The sequence below is a fragment of the Nansenia antarctica genome (genome assembly GCF_963989245.1).
Source record: "Nansenia antarctica genome assembly, chromosome: 11".
Taxonomy (NCBI): domain Eukaryota; kingdom Metazoa; phylum Chordata; class Actinopteri; order Argentiniformes; family Microstomatidae; genus Nansenia; species Nansenia antarctica.
Window position 1 is genome coordinate 12216167 of NC_137681.1, and position 11555 is coordinate 12227721.

The following is an 11555-nucleotide window of genomic DNA, read 5'->3' on the forward strand; positions in this document are numbered from 1 at the left end:
CTGCATAAAGCACCTTTATTTCTATTTTTGGTTGTGAATTAGCCGTATTTCTATACTCTGTTTCCGTTAACGATCTCATGTCTCTGGTTCTCCTGATGTTTACTGTCAGTGTATTTTCTGTTTGTTGTTGAAACTCCTCCCCCTACATAACCTGTCCCTCCTTTCCCACCGAGGAGGCTGGTGGAGGTAGAAATCGGAGGATAGACATGGAATGGAATTAGGAATGGTCCATGCATTACAGTGAGCCCGTCCTCCACTTTCCACTTCCACCAGCCTCCCCTGCTTTCCTGTACACATTAATACTGTATTTCTTTGGATCTCAACAGCAGATATAAGCTCTATGTAACTTGTAGCACCTTGCCATAAAGAACCATTGCTCACACCTTAAAACCCCCCTCCCCATGCCTACAAGCTGTTAGTCTGGGTACTGCCTCTGAACAGGGGAGGCCGGTGGCGGTAGAAAATCAGAGGACGGCCTCATTGTAATGCATGGAATAGAATGAGGAATGGTATCAAATATGTGTGTTTGATACGGCCATTTCTCATTCCTTTCCATGCATTACGTGTGTTTGATACGATGAGTCACTGGTACTGAACTGTCACAACCTAAAGCAATAAGGCCATTCTACAGTAGGTCTGGACACTTGGCCTTCTCCCATGTATTTAATATAAATACTATTTATCCAATGGAGTATACTCTGCTACTGTAGTAGACATGGAACTTCCCTCTTTCCGTTAGCACAATCTAATGTTTTTTGTGATCATCAGTCAGATGGATAGGATTTATTTTGATGTTTAGAAAATCTTGACAGTATGTCGTCTCGCAGGTTTTCCAATCCAAACTGGTAGTGCTAAAGTGAATTCAAACACATATTACAGCCTTCATTGATCGATTTCTAGATGTTTATTTAGATTTTTAGTACAGCAGCGTTTGCATATAATCTGGCATGTTTTTTGTTCGAGCATCCCAATTTTATTATAATCGGCGTTAGTGCAATAGACAGTTCTTTTATTGTTTTCTCGCGCATGACTTTTCCGTCTGATTCCGATGTTTAGCACAGTGCACATAGTTCGCCCTCTAGTGGCTGGATGAGAGATGAATGTAACAGACGTACGTAAATACAGTCTGTCAGGTGAATGGCGTTGTCCTATACTGTGGAAGTACTACCCACACACTTTAATACTCTTTACTACAGACCAAAAGATTACAGTATACAAATGATATATTGATATATTATAGGTTTTAATGTTTATACAAAGCTATTCTTGGTTTTTTTTGTATAGTATTTTTTCCTACATAGATATTTCTTGTGTATTTTAAAAAGGCTTATATGGGGTATATATTCAAAACTCACAGTTACCAAGTGTTGTTTGTGCCCTGGGAGGCTGGGTCTGCATGGGCATTACAGTGGCTACTTTTACAAGTATCAGATGAAAGGGTAGTCTAACCCTTCTACTTTTTAACCCCCTCCCCCCCCATCTCCACCAACCACACCCAATTACAGCTTGAAACTTCATAGCTTTCAAGACAAGATGTTTCAGATGTTTGCTGAATAACTTGTTTTTATCATTTTGAATTTCATCTTGTATGTTTTGTTGGGTTGTTTGATTGCTCTGTCACCAGGTTTTCTGGTCCGGAGTGGCTTCTGTGCTTATTTATGTATAGTTTTGGCTTTATTTTGCATAGAAGAATGTAAAGATATCCCCAACACAAAGCACTTATGTGTTGTTCATGTGTCCGTTCTGTGTGATTTTTTCTACGCTGTTCTCTTTTCCCAGAACGCTTACCTGCTTCGTCAGAACTGTTGGCTCTGACATGTCAGAAATCTGTGTTTTAAAATTATTGTCTTTGATTATGTTTTCTCATGATCAAAATAAAAAAGTTAAAATCATCTTCTGTTTGTTTTGTTGTTGTTTGTATGTGTGTGTGTGTGTGTGTGTGTGTGTGTGTGTGTGTGTGTGTGTGTGTGTGTGTGTGTGTGTGTGTGTGTGTGTGTGTGTGTGTGTGTGTGTGTGTTGCTCGGATGAATAAAGAATAATTTAAATTACCTGCGTTACATAGGAGTTGTCTTGACGACTACTGTGCAGCAAACACATTGGGGACAGTATAGTTTCTTTGTACTGGTGGACATTGCTAGGAGGGCAAATAGAGAGATGAATGCATATCACTTCCATGACTTGTGAGGCATGCACATTCTTGACAGTTCTTCAGATGTCCAGTTTTATTAATTGGAGCCAGCCAGCCATCACAGAACAGTAATTCCAACAAAAACCACTAGAGGGCGTTCAACATCCATGGCTGATTTGTAACATCTGGGAAAGGGAGGATCGTCAGACCTTCGCCCCCAATGAAGTTTGAGAAAGAGGTGAGGAAAAGAGGATGCAAGGAAGCATGGTGTTAGAAACTGCAAGTTTATTTCCCCTCATCTCCACAGGGAGACACCAAGTGGTGGTTCAGTGTACTACTCTGTATAAATAGAGGCCTGGATAAAGACTTCCCTCTCTTTGTCTCCAAACACCTGCACCTTGATTGAGTGTTTGCCATGTGTGTCTTCTCTTCAATAACCTTCAATGTAAGTCACAGTTTATTTCTATTGATTAGGATTATGTTTATGCTTGTGTGCTTAAGAATTGACATGCTTTAAAGGCTGGATGTATGATTTGTTTGGGCAAAATATGGTAATTTATTTTTCTTTGTTTTGAACCATGGCAATCATCATGGCAATAATATCCCGATAAATAAACTGGACAGTAATTGCAACCTGTGTTTCCTGGTGTTTTATGGCTCCAGTTAGAACCTTGAATCCATAACACAAGGAAAGACTTTAGAGATTGGGCCCATGTCTAATCAGAAGAGGGGGTTGTCTGAAGAATCTTTAGTGGCTTTCTACCTGGCTGCACTTCCTCCATCTGCACCGACCTAAAACCTCAGGATGGGTGTCAAGTAAAACCTATAGAACACCCTTCAGCCAATCACAATCAAGTGGGGCGGCTGAGGCGCAGGAGGTAGAGCTGCCGTCTAATGATCGCAAGGTTGGTGAAGGGTATACCGCCGTCCACTAGGTGGCAGTATGTCGTTTGTTATGCTATCCGGCGTCCTAACGATTCCCACCGTAGTTGGGTCAGACCACGCCCACACCACGCCCACGCCACGCCAACTTCTGGAATATGTAGGGGTGTTCTCTGTATCTTGTTCTTCACGTAACACGGGGTGCACGATTAGATATAGGTTACCCATCTATGTATGCAACTCGGCGGCGCTGAGTGTGCCGCGGGCCAACGGTCAATGTTCGCCGCGGGCACGGCCGGGGCGTGGTTCTCATTGCCCTGTGGGCCCTGGAACGCGCGCCTATTCTTAAGGCCGGTTTAGGCTTCTGCGTAAAGTCGACGCCGTAGGCTACGCGTAAACTAAAGGCCGGTTTAGGCTTCTGCGTAAAGTCAACGCCGTAGGCTACGCGTAAGCTTACGTAGTCCCGCGTGGACGTGCGTAGCCTGGACGTGCTCCTCTCAAAAAATCTATCCATGCGTCAGAGCGCACGTAACCGTAAGCTCTCTGATTGGTCCGCTTGGTAGCACATGATTCAGACAAGATTCCGACTCTCTCGTCGCCCAAAATGCGGAAGTCATGACAGAAATGTCATTCACCTTTTCTGTAATTACTTATTAATAAAGATTTGAAAAATTATGATAACCATCGTATTATCTTAGTTTAATGTCATTTCAATGCATCATAGAACTTTTATTTACAACAACATAACAACAAAAAGATCGCTATTATGCCGCTTAGAGCTTTGAGCTCCGTTGAGTTCCTAACCGGAAGAGGCACAGCACAGGGGCTGAAAACACTGCCACCTAGCGATGTGACGGTGTAATTGCAGCGCGGCCTACGCAGAAGTGTAAATTGCGAGACCTACGTAAGAATTTACGTAAGCTACGCACGTAAATTCGACGCAGAAGCCTAAACCGGCCTTTACGTAGTCCCGCGTGACCGTGCGTAGCCTTGACGTGCTCCTCTCAAAAAAATCTATCCACGCGTCAGAGCGCACGTAACCGTAAGCTCTGTGATTGGTCCGCTTGGTTGCGTCACATGATTCCGACTTCTATTTCCGTTTTGCATCGCAGCGAAAAACGAAATAGTCCTTGGGCCAAACCATTTTTCACTACCAAATTCTGGGCAAATCCTAGATGTGATTTTCTTATTCCTATACATCCCTAGATTATGTTTTGATATGATAGACCTTTTGGATTGGCAGCTTATTAGTAGTTATCACCTCGTAAAGGTACGGAGTGCTTTTTTCAAAACCGGAGTTTTGCCTAGAAAAGTCCCCTGCCATATCCTGCTCCCCTTCGCATGATTCGCGCCTAGCTGTGCTGTGATTGTGATAGAGACATGAGCCCTTTCATGTTCTTTATGCGCCTGAGTCTCCTAAACACGTAGAGACCAACCCCGAGTCGATCAATGATTCCTACGATGAGCTATGGTAACTTTACCGCACCTACCCCCTACCGATGAATGCCTAATTTTTGCGGTTTTCCGGAGGTATTGTGCGGTAGGTGCGGGAAAGTTACCATAGCTCAGCGTAGGAAGCTCTGATCGACTCGGGGTTGGTCTCTACTTGTTCAGGAGACCCAGGCGCATAAAGCTAACCTGGCTCATGTCTCTATCACAAGCACAGCCCGAGCTATGCGCGACTGACGCGAAGGGGAGCAGAATATGGCCGGGGACTTTTTGATGGGTAAAACATTTTACCTAATAGATATCACCATGAAACTTCCCCAGTTGATTACTTACATTGAGACAATAATTTTTAAGTATTACAAGTTTTCAGAAATGTTCTGTTTAAATATGCAAATGATGTATTATCTACTTAAAATATGAGTTAATTTGCATATCTTTAAAGAACATTTGGACCACAGATTGGATAAAGACAGTAATTAATTACTATACATCCCTAGATTATTATTTGATGTGATAGACCTTGTTGGACCTTGTTGTTAGTAGTTTAATACCTTATCCCCTCTTAAAGTATGGACTGCTGTCATTTAAAATGTGTGTTAGCCTACGTTCTGTACGGGAGTGGACCCGAATGCAGGACACTGAGGCGGAGGCAGATGAACAGTTACATTTATTTAGCCCACAAGGCAGTGAAAGCTGTAGGTGTATGGAGTCCGGTGGTAGGTGTGGTCCAAAATTGGGAGATGTTTTCTGATTTCTGCCGCCCTCAACAAAGTTCTCCATAAGTCCAGGTTTTGGGGTGACACCAGGTTTGAGTTGGAGTCATCATCAGAGCAGTGGATGATGCTGTCCATCATCAGAGCAGTGGATGATGCTGTCCATGATCAGAGCAGTGGGTGATGCTGTCCATGATCAGAGCAGTGGGTGATGCTGTCCATGATCAGAGCAGTGGATGATGCTGTCCATGACAGAGCAGTGGATGATGCTGTCCATGATCAGAGCAGTGGATGATGCTGTCCATGATCAGAGCAGTGGATGATGCTGTCCATGACAGAGCAGTGGATGATGCTGTCCATGATCAGAGCAGTGGATGATGCTGTCCATCATCAGGGCAGTGGATGATGCTGTCCATGATCAGAGCAGTGGATGATGCTGTCCATGATCAGAGCAGTGGATGATGCTGTCCATCATCAGAGCAGTGGATGATGCTGTCCATGCCGCTTTCTTGGCAGGTTGCTGCTGCATTCACCTGAAGTTGGATCCATCATTAGACTTACACTTACTGCTGATGATGTGGGTCTCTGAAATAGAGGAATACATCTAGTTTGACATTAAATTACCAACCTTATTCTAAACTAAAATATTGTCAGGGTGCAGTAATTGGGGCAGATCTCATTACAACTTAGAGGGGCTACAAACAAGGAATCTTCTGTAAATTTAATGTAAATTAAGTTACATTAATATTACTACAATATAAAACCCTGTCTCAAGCCTGGGTACACAACAGGCAACTTTGCTAGTTTAGCTAGCTAACTAAAGTGTTATTAACTATAAATAATAATAATGCATTTTATTTGTATTGCACTTTTCATTCAAAAGAATCTCAGAGTGCTACAGAGTAAAAAAAACTAAAACATAATAAGTTAAAAACATAGTAAAACAACTCAAAATAAATCACAAAAATGAACACAGTTCAACAGTCAAAGGCCTGTCTTAAAAGAGTCCAGGCTCTGTACTGCCCATAGCTGGCTAGGAAGGCTGTTCCACAGGCTCTGTACTGCCCTTAGCTGGCTAGGAAGGCTGTTGCACAGGCTCTGTACTGCCCTTAGCTGGCTAGGAAGGCTGTTCCACAGGCTCTGTACTGCCCTTAGCTGGCTAGGAAGGCTGTTCCACAGGCTCTGTACTGCCCTTAGCTGGCTAGGAAGGCTGTTGCACAGGCTCTGTACTGCCCTTAGCTGGCTAGGAAGGCTGTTCCACAGGCACGGCGGAGCCGAACAGAAGGCTCGGTCCCCCATGGTGCGGAGCCTGGTATTGGGGACCTGGAGGAGCAAACTGTTTGAAGACCTGAGGGTGCGGGTGGAGGTTTGTGGAGTGATGAGTTCTTGTAGATAGGGAGGTGCGTGTCCGTTGATGCATTTGTGGGTGAGAAGAAGGACTTTGTAGTCAACCCTGAATGAGACAGGGAGCCAGTGTAGTGAGTGTAGAACAGGGGTTATGTGCTTGTATTTGTGGACTCTCATCAGGATCCTGGCAGCGCTGTTCTGGATGTATGGCAGCTTCTGTATGCTTTTGCCAGGAATCCCGATGAAGAGCGGATTGCAGTAGTCAAAGGCATGGACAAGTTCTCTGCATCTGACAGGGTTAGAGTGGGATGGAGTTTGGAAATATTTCTGAGATGATAGAAGGAGGTTTTGCACAGGTGTTTTATATGGTCACTGAAGGTCAGGTGAGGGTCAAACCTAACCCCCAGATTTGAAACTGAGGAGGAGAAGAGGATGACTTGACCCTCGAAGGTGAGCTGTGATATGGGCGAAGACTGAACCTGGTGTGGGGTGCCAACAAGACGAGCTTCGGATTTGTTACTGTTTAACTGAAGGAAGTTGTTGTTCATCCATGCCTTTATCTCCTCAAGACAGGTGGTGAGACATGACATGGCTGCAGAGGGGCTTGGGGTAGTTTTAATGTAGAGCTGTGTGTCATCAGCATAACAATGGAAAGACATCCCATATCTGGTGATGACACGACCGAGGGGGAGCATGTAGGTGATGAAGAGGATGGGGCCGAGAACCGACCCCTGTGGAACACCACAGGTAACAGGGAGAAGTCTGGACTTGCATCCTCCCAGTGAGACGTATTCAGTCCTGCCAGAGAGATAGGACTGAAACCACTTCAGTGCAGAGTCTGAGAGTCCAATGGTGGTGTGGAGGCGCTCTAGGAGGATAGTGTGATCCACCATGTCAAATGCTGCTGTCAGGTCCAGGAGGATGTCATTAGCAGTTCATTCGTCACCCTTAGCATAGCCGTTTCTGTACTGTGGGCTGAGCGAAAGCCTGACTGAAATCTTTCAAACAGGTTGTTGTGTTTGAGGTGATCCTGGAGTTGGGAAGCAACTTCCTTCACTAGCACCTTGGACAGGAAGGCAAGGTTGGTGTATGACTTGAGCAGAGCAGTGGGAATGGGGTCCAGGGCGCAAGTGCATGATTTCATTCCTCTAAGGATTTCCATAATGTGGCTCTGTTGAACCTCTGTGAAACATGGGAGAGATGGCAAACTCCCAGGCGAGGGGTTGGTAGCAGAGGGAGACAGAGAGGAAGAGCTGGGCATCAGAGAGCGAATGTTGTTGACCTTGGATCTGAAAAAGTCAATGAAGCTGTTACATCGCTGCTCTGTAGCCTCAGTAGTGGGAGATGGTTGTGGCTTCAGGAGATGATTTATGGTAGAAAAAACTAGCTAGCTAGTTATAATAATAATAATAATAATAACTTGCATTTATATAGCACCTTTCAGGGAACCCAAGGTCGCTTCGTTATCTAACCAGTAACCAGCTATACATTACCACTAACTCTAAACTAGCTTGCTAACTTACCTCTAAATATGGATCTGGCTGGGGCTAAGTTAATTTATTTGAGGAGGTAAACACACACTTTATTTGTTTTAAGCACTTTGTTTTAGATTTTTATTCTGGAAAACTATGTAAATTAACGCATATTTTAAGTAGATAATGTATCATTTGTATATTTAAACATACAAATTCAGAAAACAATAAATGTACCCATCCATGGGTTTGACCTTTCATCTGACTCCGCCTCAGTGTCCTGCATTCGGGTCCACAAGTCCCCTGCCATATTTTGCTCCCCTTCACGTCAGTCGCGCATAGCTCGGGCTGTGCTTGCGATAGAGACATGAGCCAGGTTAGCTTTATGCGCCTGGGTCTCCTGAACACGTAGAGACCAAACCCGAATCGATCAGAGCTTCCTACGCTGAGCTATGGTAACTTTCCCGCACCTACCGCACAATACCTCCGGAAAACCGCAAAAATTAGGCATTCATCGGTAGGGGGTAGGTGCGGTAAAGTTACCATAGCTCATCGTAGGAATCATTGATCGACTCGGGGTTGGTCTCTACGTGTTTAGGAGACTCAGGCGCATAAAGAACATGAAAAGCCTCATGTCTCTATCACAATCACAGCACAGCTAGGCGCGAATCATGCGAAGGGGAGCAGGATATGGCAGGGGACTTTTCTAGGCAAAACTCCGGTTTTGAAAAAAGCACTCCGTACCTTTACGAGGTGATAACTACTAATAAGCTGCCAATCCAAAAGGTCTATCATATCAAAACATAATCTAGGGATGTATAGGAATAAGAAAATCACATCTAGGATTTGCCCAGAATTTGGTAGTGAAATTTTCAATTTGGGGGTTTGGCCCAAGGACTAAAACCGGCATATTTGAAAGATGGATCAGGTGGAAGAGAGGCTCGCTGAGGAGATCCGTCGTTATGGACACCTGTACGACCCCTCTTCGCCGCACTACAAAGATATGCAGATGACCGCCAATTCGTGGAGAGAAATCTCCAAGAACATGGGTCTGGACGCCGCGGTGTGTGTCAAAAAGTGGAAGAATATGCGGGACAAATATGTCCGCATGAAAAAAACACTGGCAAAGAAGAGTGGCGATCCGGCCGGTGGACCAAAAATGCCTGTTTTCTTTCTGTTTCTTTCCTGGCTGGCTCCCCACATAAAGCACCGGGTGACAGAGTCAAACTTTGGCGACGACACGGTAAATATAACGTTCTTTGTATCCTGTATGTACCCTGTATGTATGTTTGCACCTCAAGTTCTGTAATGGTGTTTTAGGTTAGCTTCTGTCAGGTTAGCTTCTGTCAGGTTAGCTTCTGTCAGGTTAGCCTCTGTCAGGTTAGCTTCTGTCAGGTTAGCTTCTGTCAGGTTAGCTTCTGTCAGGTTAGCTTCTGTCAGGTTAGCTTCTGTCAGGTTAGCTTCTGTCAGGTTAGCCTCTGTCAGGTTAGCTTCTGTCAGGTTAGCCTCTGTCAGGTTAGCTTCTGTCAGGTTAGCCTCTGTCAGGTTAGCTTCTGTCAGGTTAGCCTCTGTCAGGTTAGCTTCTGTCAGGTTAGCTTCTGTCAGGTTAGCTTCTGTCAGGTTAGCCTCTGTCAGGTTAGCCTCTGTCAGGTTAGCTTCTGTCAGGTTAGCCTCTGTCAGGTTAGCTTCTGTCAGGTTAGCTTCTGTCAGGTTAGCCTCTGTCAGGTTAGCCTCTGTCAGGTATTTGGTTGTGAATGAATGTATAGTTACAAAGACTAACCTAAGCTATTTTCAACTTTCACTGTCACAGGCTGGAGATTCGCCCAGCAGACCAGCAGAGCTAGTTCTAGTACTATTCTTAGTGTCAGTGATTGTGTTTGTGTTTGAGAAAAAAACGGAAAAAAAACACCCCTACATATTCAAGAAGTTGGCGTGGTCTGACCCAACTACGGTGGGAATAGTTAGGACGCGTCCGGCGTAGTCAGGAGTCGGCCATGTTATTATTTGATTAGTTTCAGACGTTCATGTTACGGTGGCCGTCTATTAAGCTGTCCACCTAATTCCTGTAAGTTTGTTATTCAAATGTTTCTGGTTAAGTTATATATTATACATTTACCCTGCTTATACTTTATCTCAATTCATGCTTCTATTGTTTGTATCACTGCAGGGCTTCTTCATCTTTGTCATTAAACACTTCATTGACATTGAGGAGCGTATTTCTTCATGAAGAAGCCCAGAGCCCTTGGTCCCGATAATGGAATTAAACCTCTTGAAAGGACCGATGACTTGCTTCCCTCACCAAGACTTAAAGTTTTCGACATCTAACTGCTTCAGATAAGCCATTTCTAACTGCTTCAGATGAGCCATTTCGTGCGTTTGAAATGTACAAAAAACAGAAGCCTTGCGTGTTTAGGCGGGCATCAGACTGAACCGACGAAATCTGGGAGATGGGTTCTGACTCTACGGCGGCCTGTTGACTGCTGGTAGACGGCTGCGGTCGCCCCTTGCGTCGGCGGGCCCTATAACAGTCGATACAAAGCTGGTGGGGCTTGGTATTCCATCCACGAGATCCCTCTGTGAAGACATCAAAGGTCCTCTTATACATACTACTGGACCCTACAGGCCACCATACATACTACTGGACCCTACAGGCCACCATACATACATACTACTGGACCCTACAGGCCACCATACATACTACTTGACCCTACAGGCAACCATACATACATACTACTGGACCCTACAGGCCACCATACATACATACATACTACTGGACCCTACAGGCCACCATACATACTACTGGACCCTACAGGCCACCATACATACATACTACTGGACCCTACAGGCCACCATACATACATACTACTGGACCCTACAGGCCACCATACATACATACTACTGGACCCTACAGGCCACCATACATACTACTGGACCCTACAGGCCACCATACATACATACTACTGGACCCTACAGGCCACCATACATACATACTACTGGACCCTACAGGCCACCATACATACATACTACTGGACCCTACAGGCCACCATACATACATACTACTGGACCCTACAGGCCACCATACATACATACTACTGGACCCTACAGGACACCATACATACTACTGGACCCTACAGGCCACCATACATACTACTGGACCCTACAGGCCACCATACATACATACTACTGGACCCTACAGGCCACCATACATACTACTGGACCCTACAGGCCACCATACATACATACTACTGGACCCTACAGGCCACCATACATACATACTACTGGACCCTACAGGCCACCATACATACATACTACTGGACCCTACAGGCCACCATACATACATACTACTGGACCCTACAGGCCACCATACATACTACTGGACCCTACAGGCCACCATACATACTACTGGACCCTACAGGCCACCATACATACTACTACAAGTTTTCGACATCTAACTGCTTCAGATGAGCCATTTCTAACTGCTTCAGATGAGCCATTTCGTGCGTTTGAAATGTACAAGAAACAGAAGCCTTGCGTGTTTAGGCGGGCATCAGACTGAACCGACGA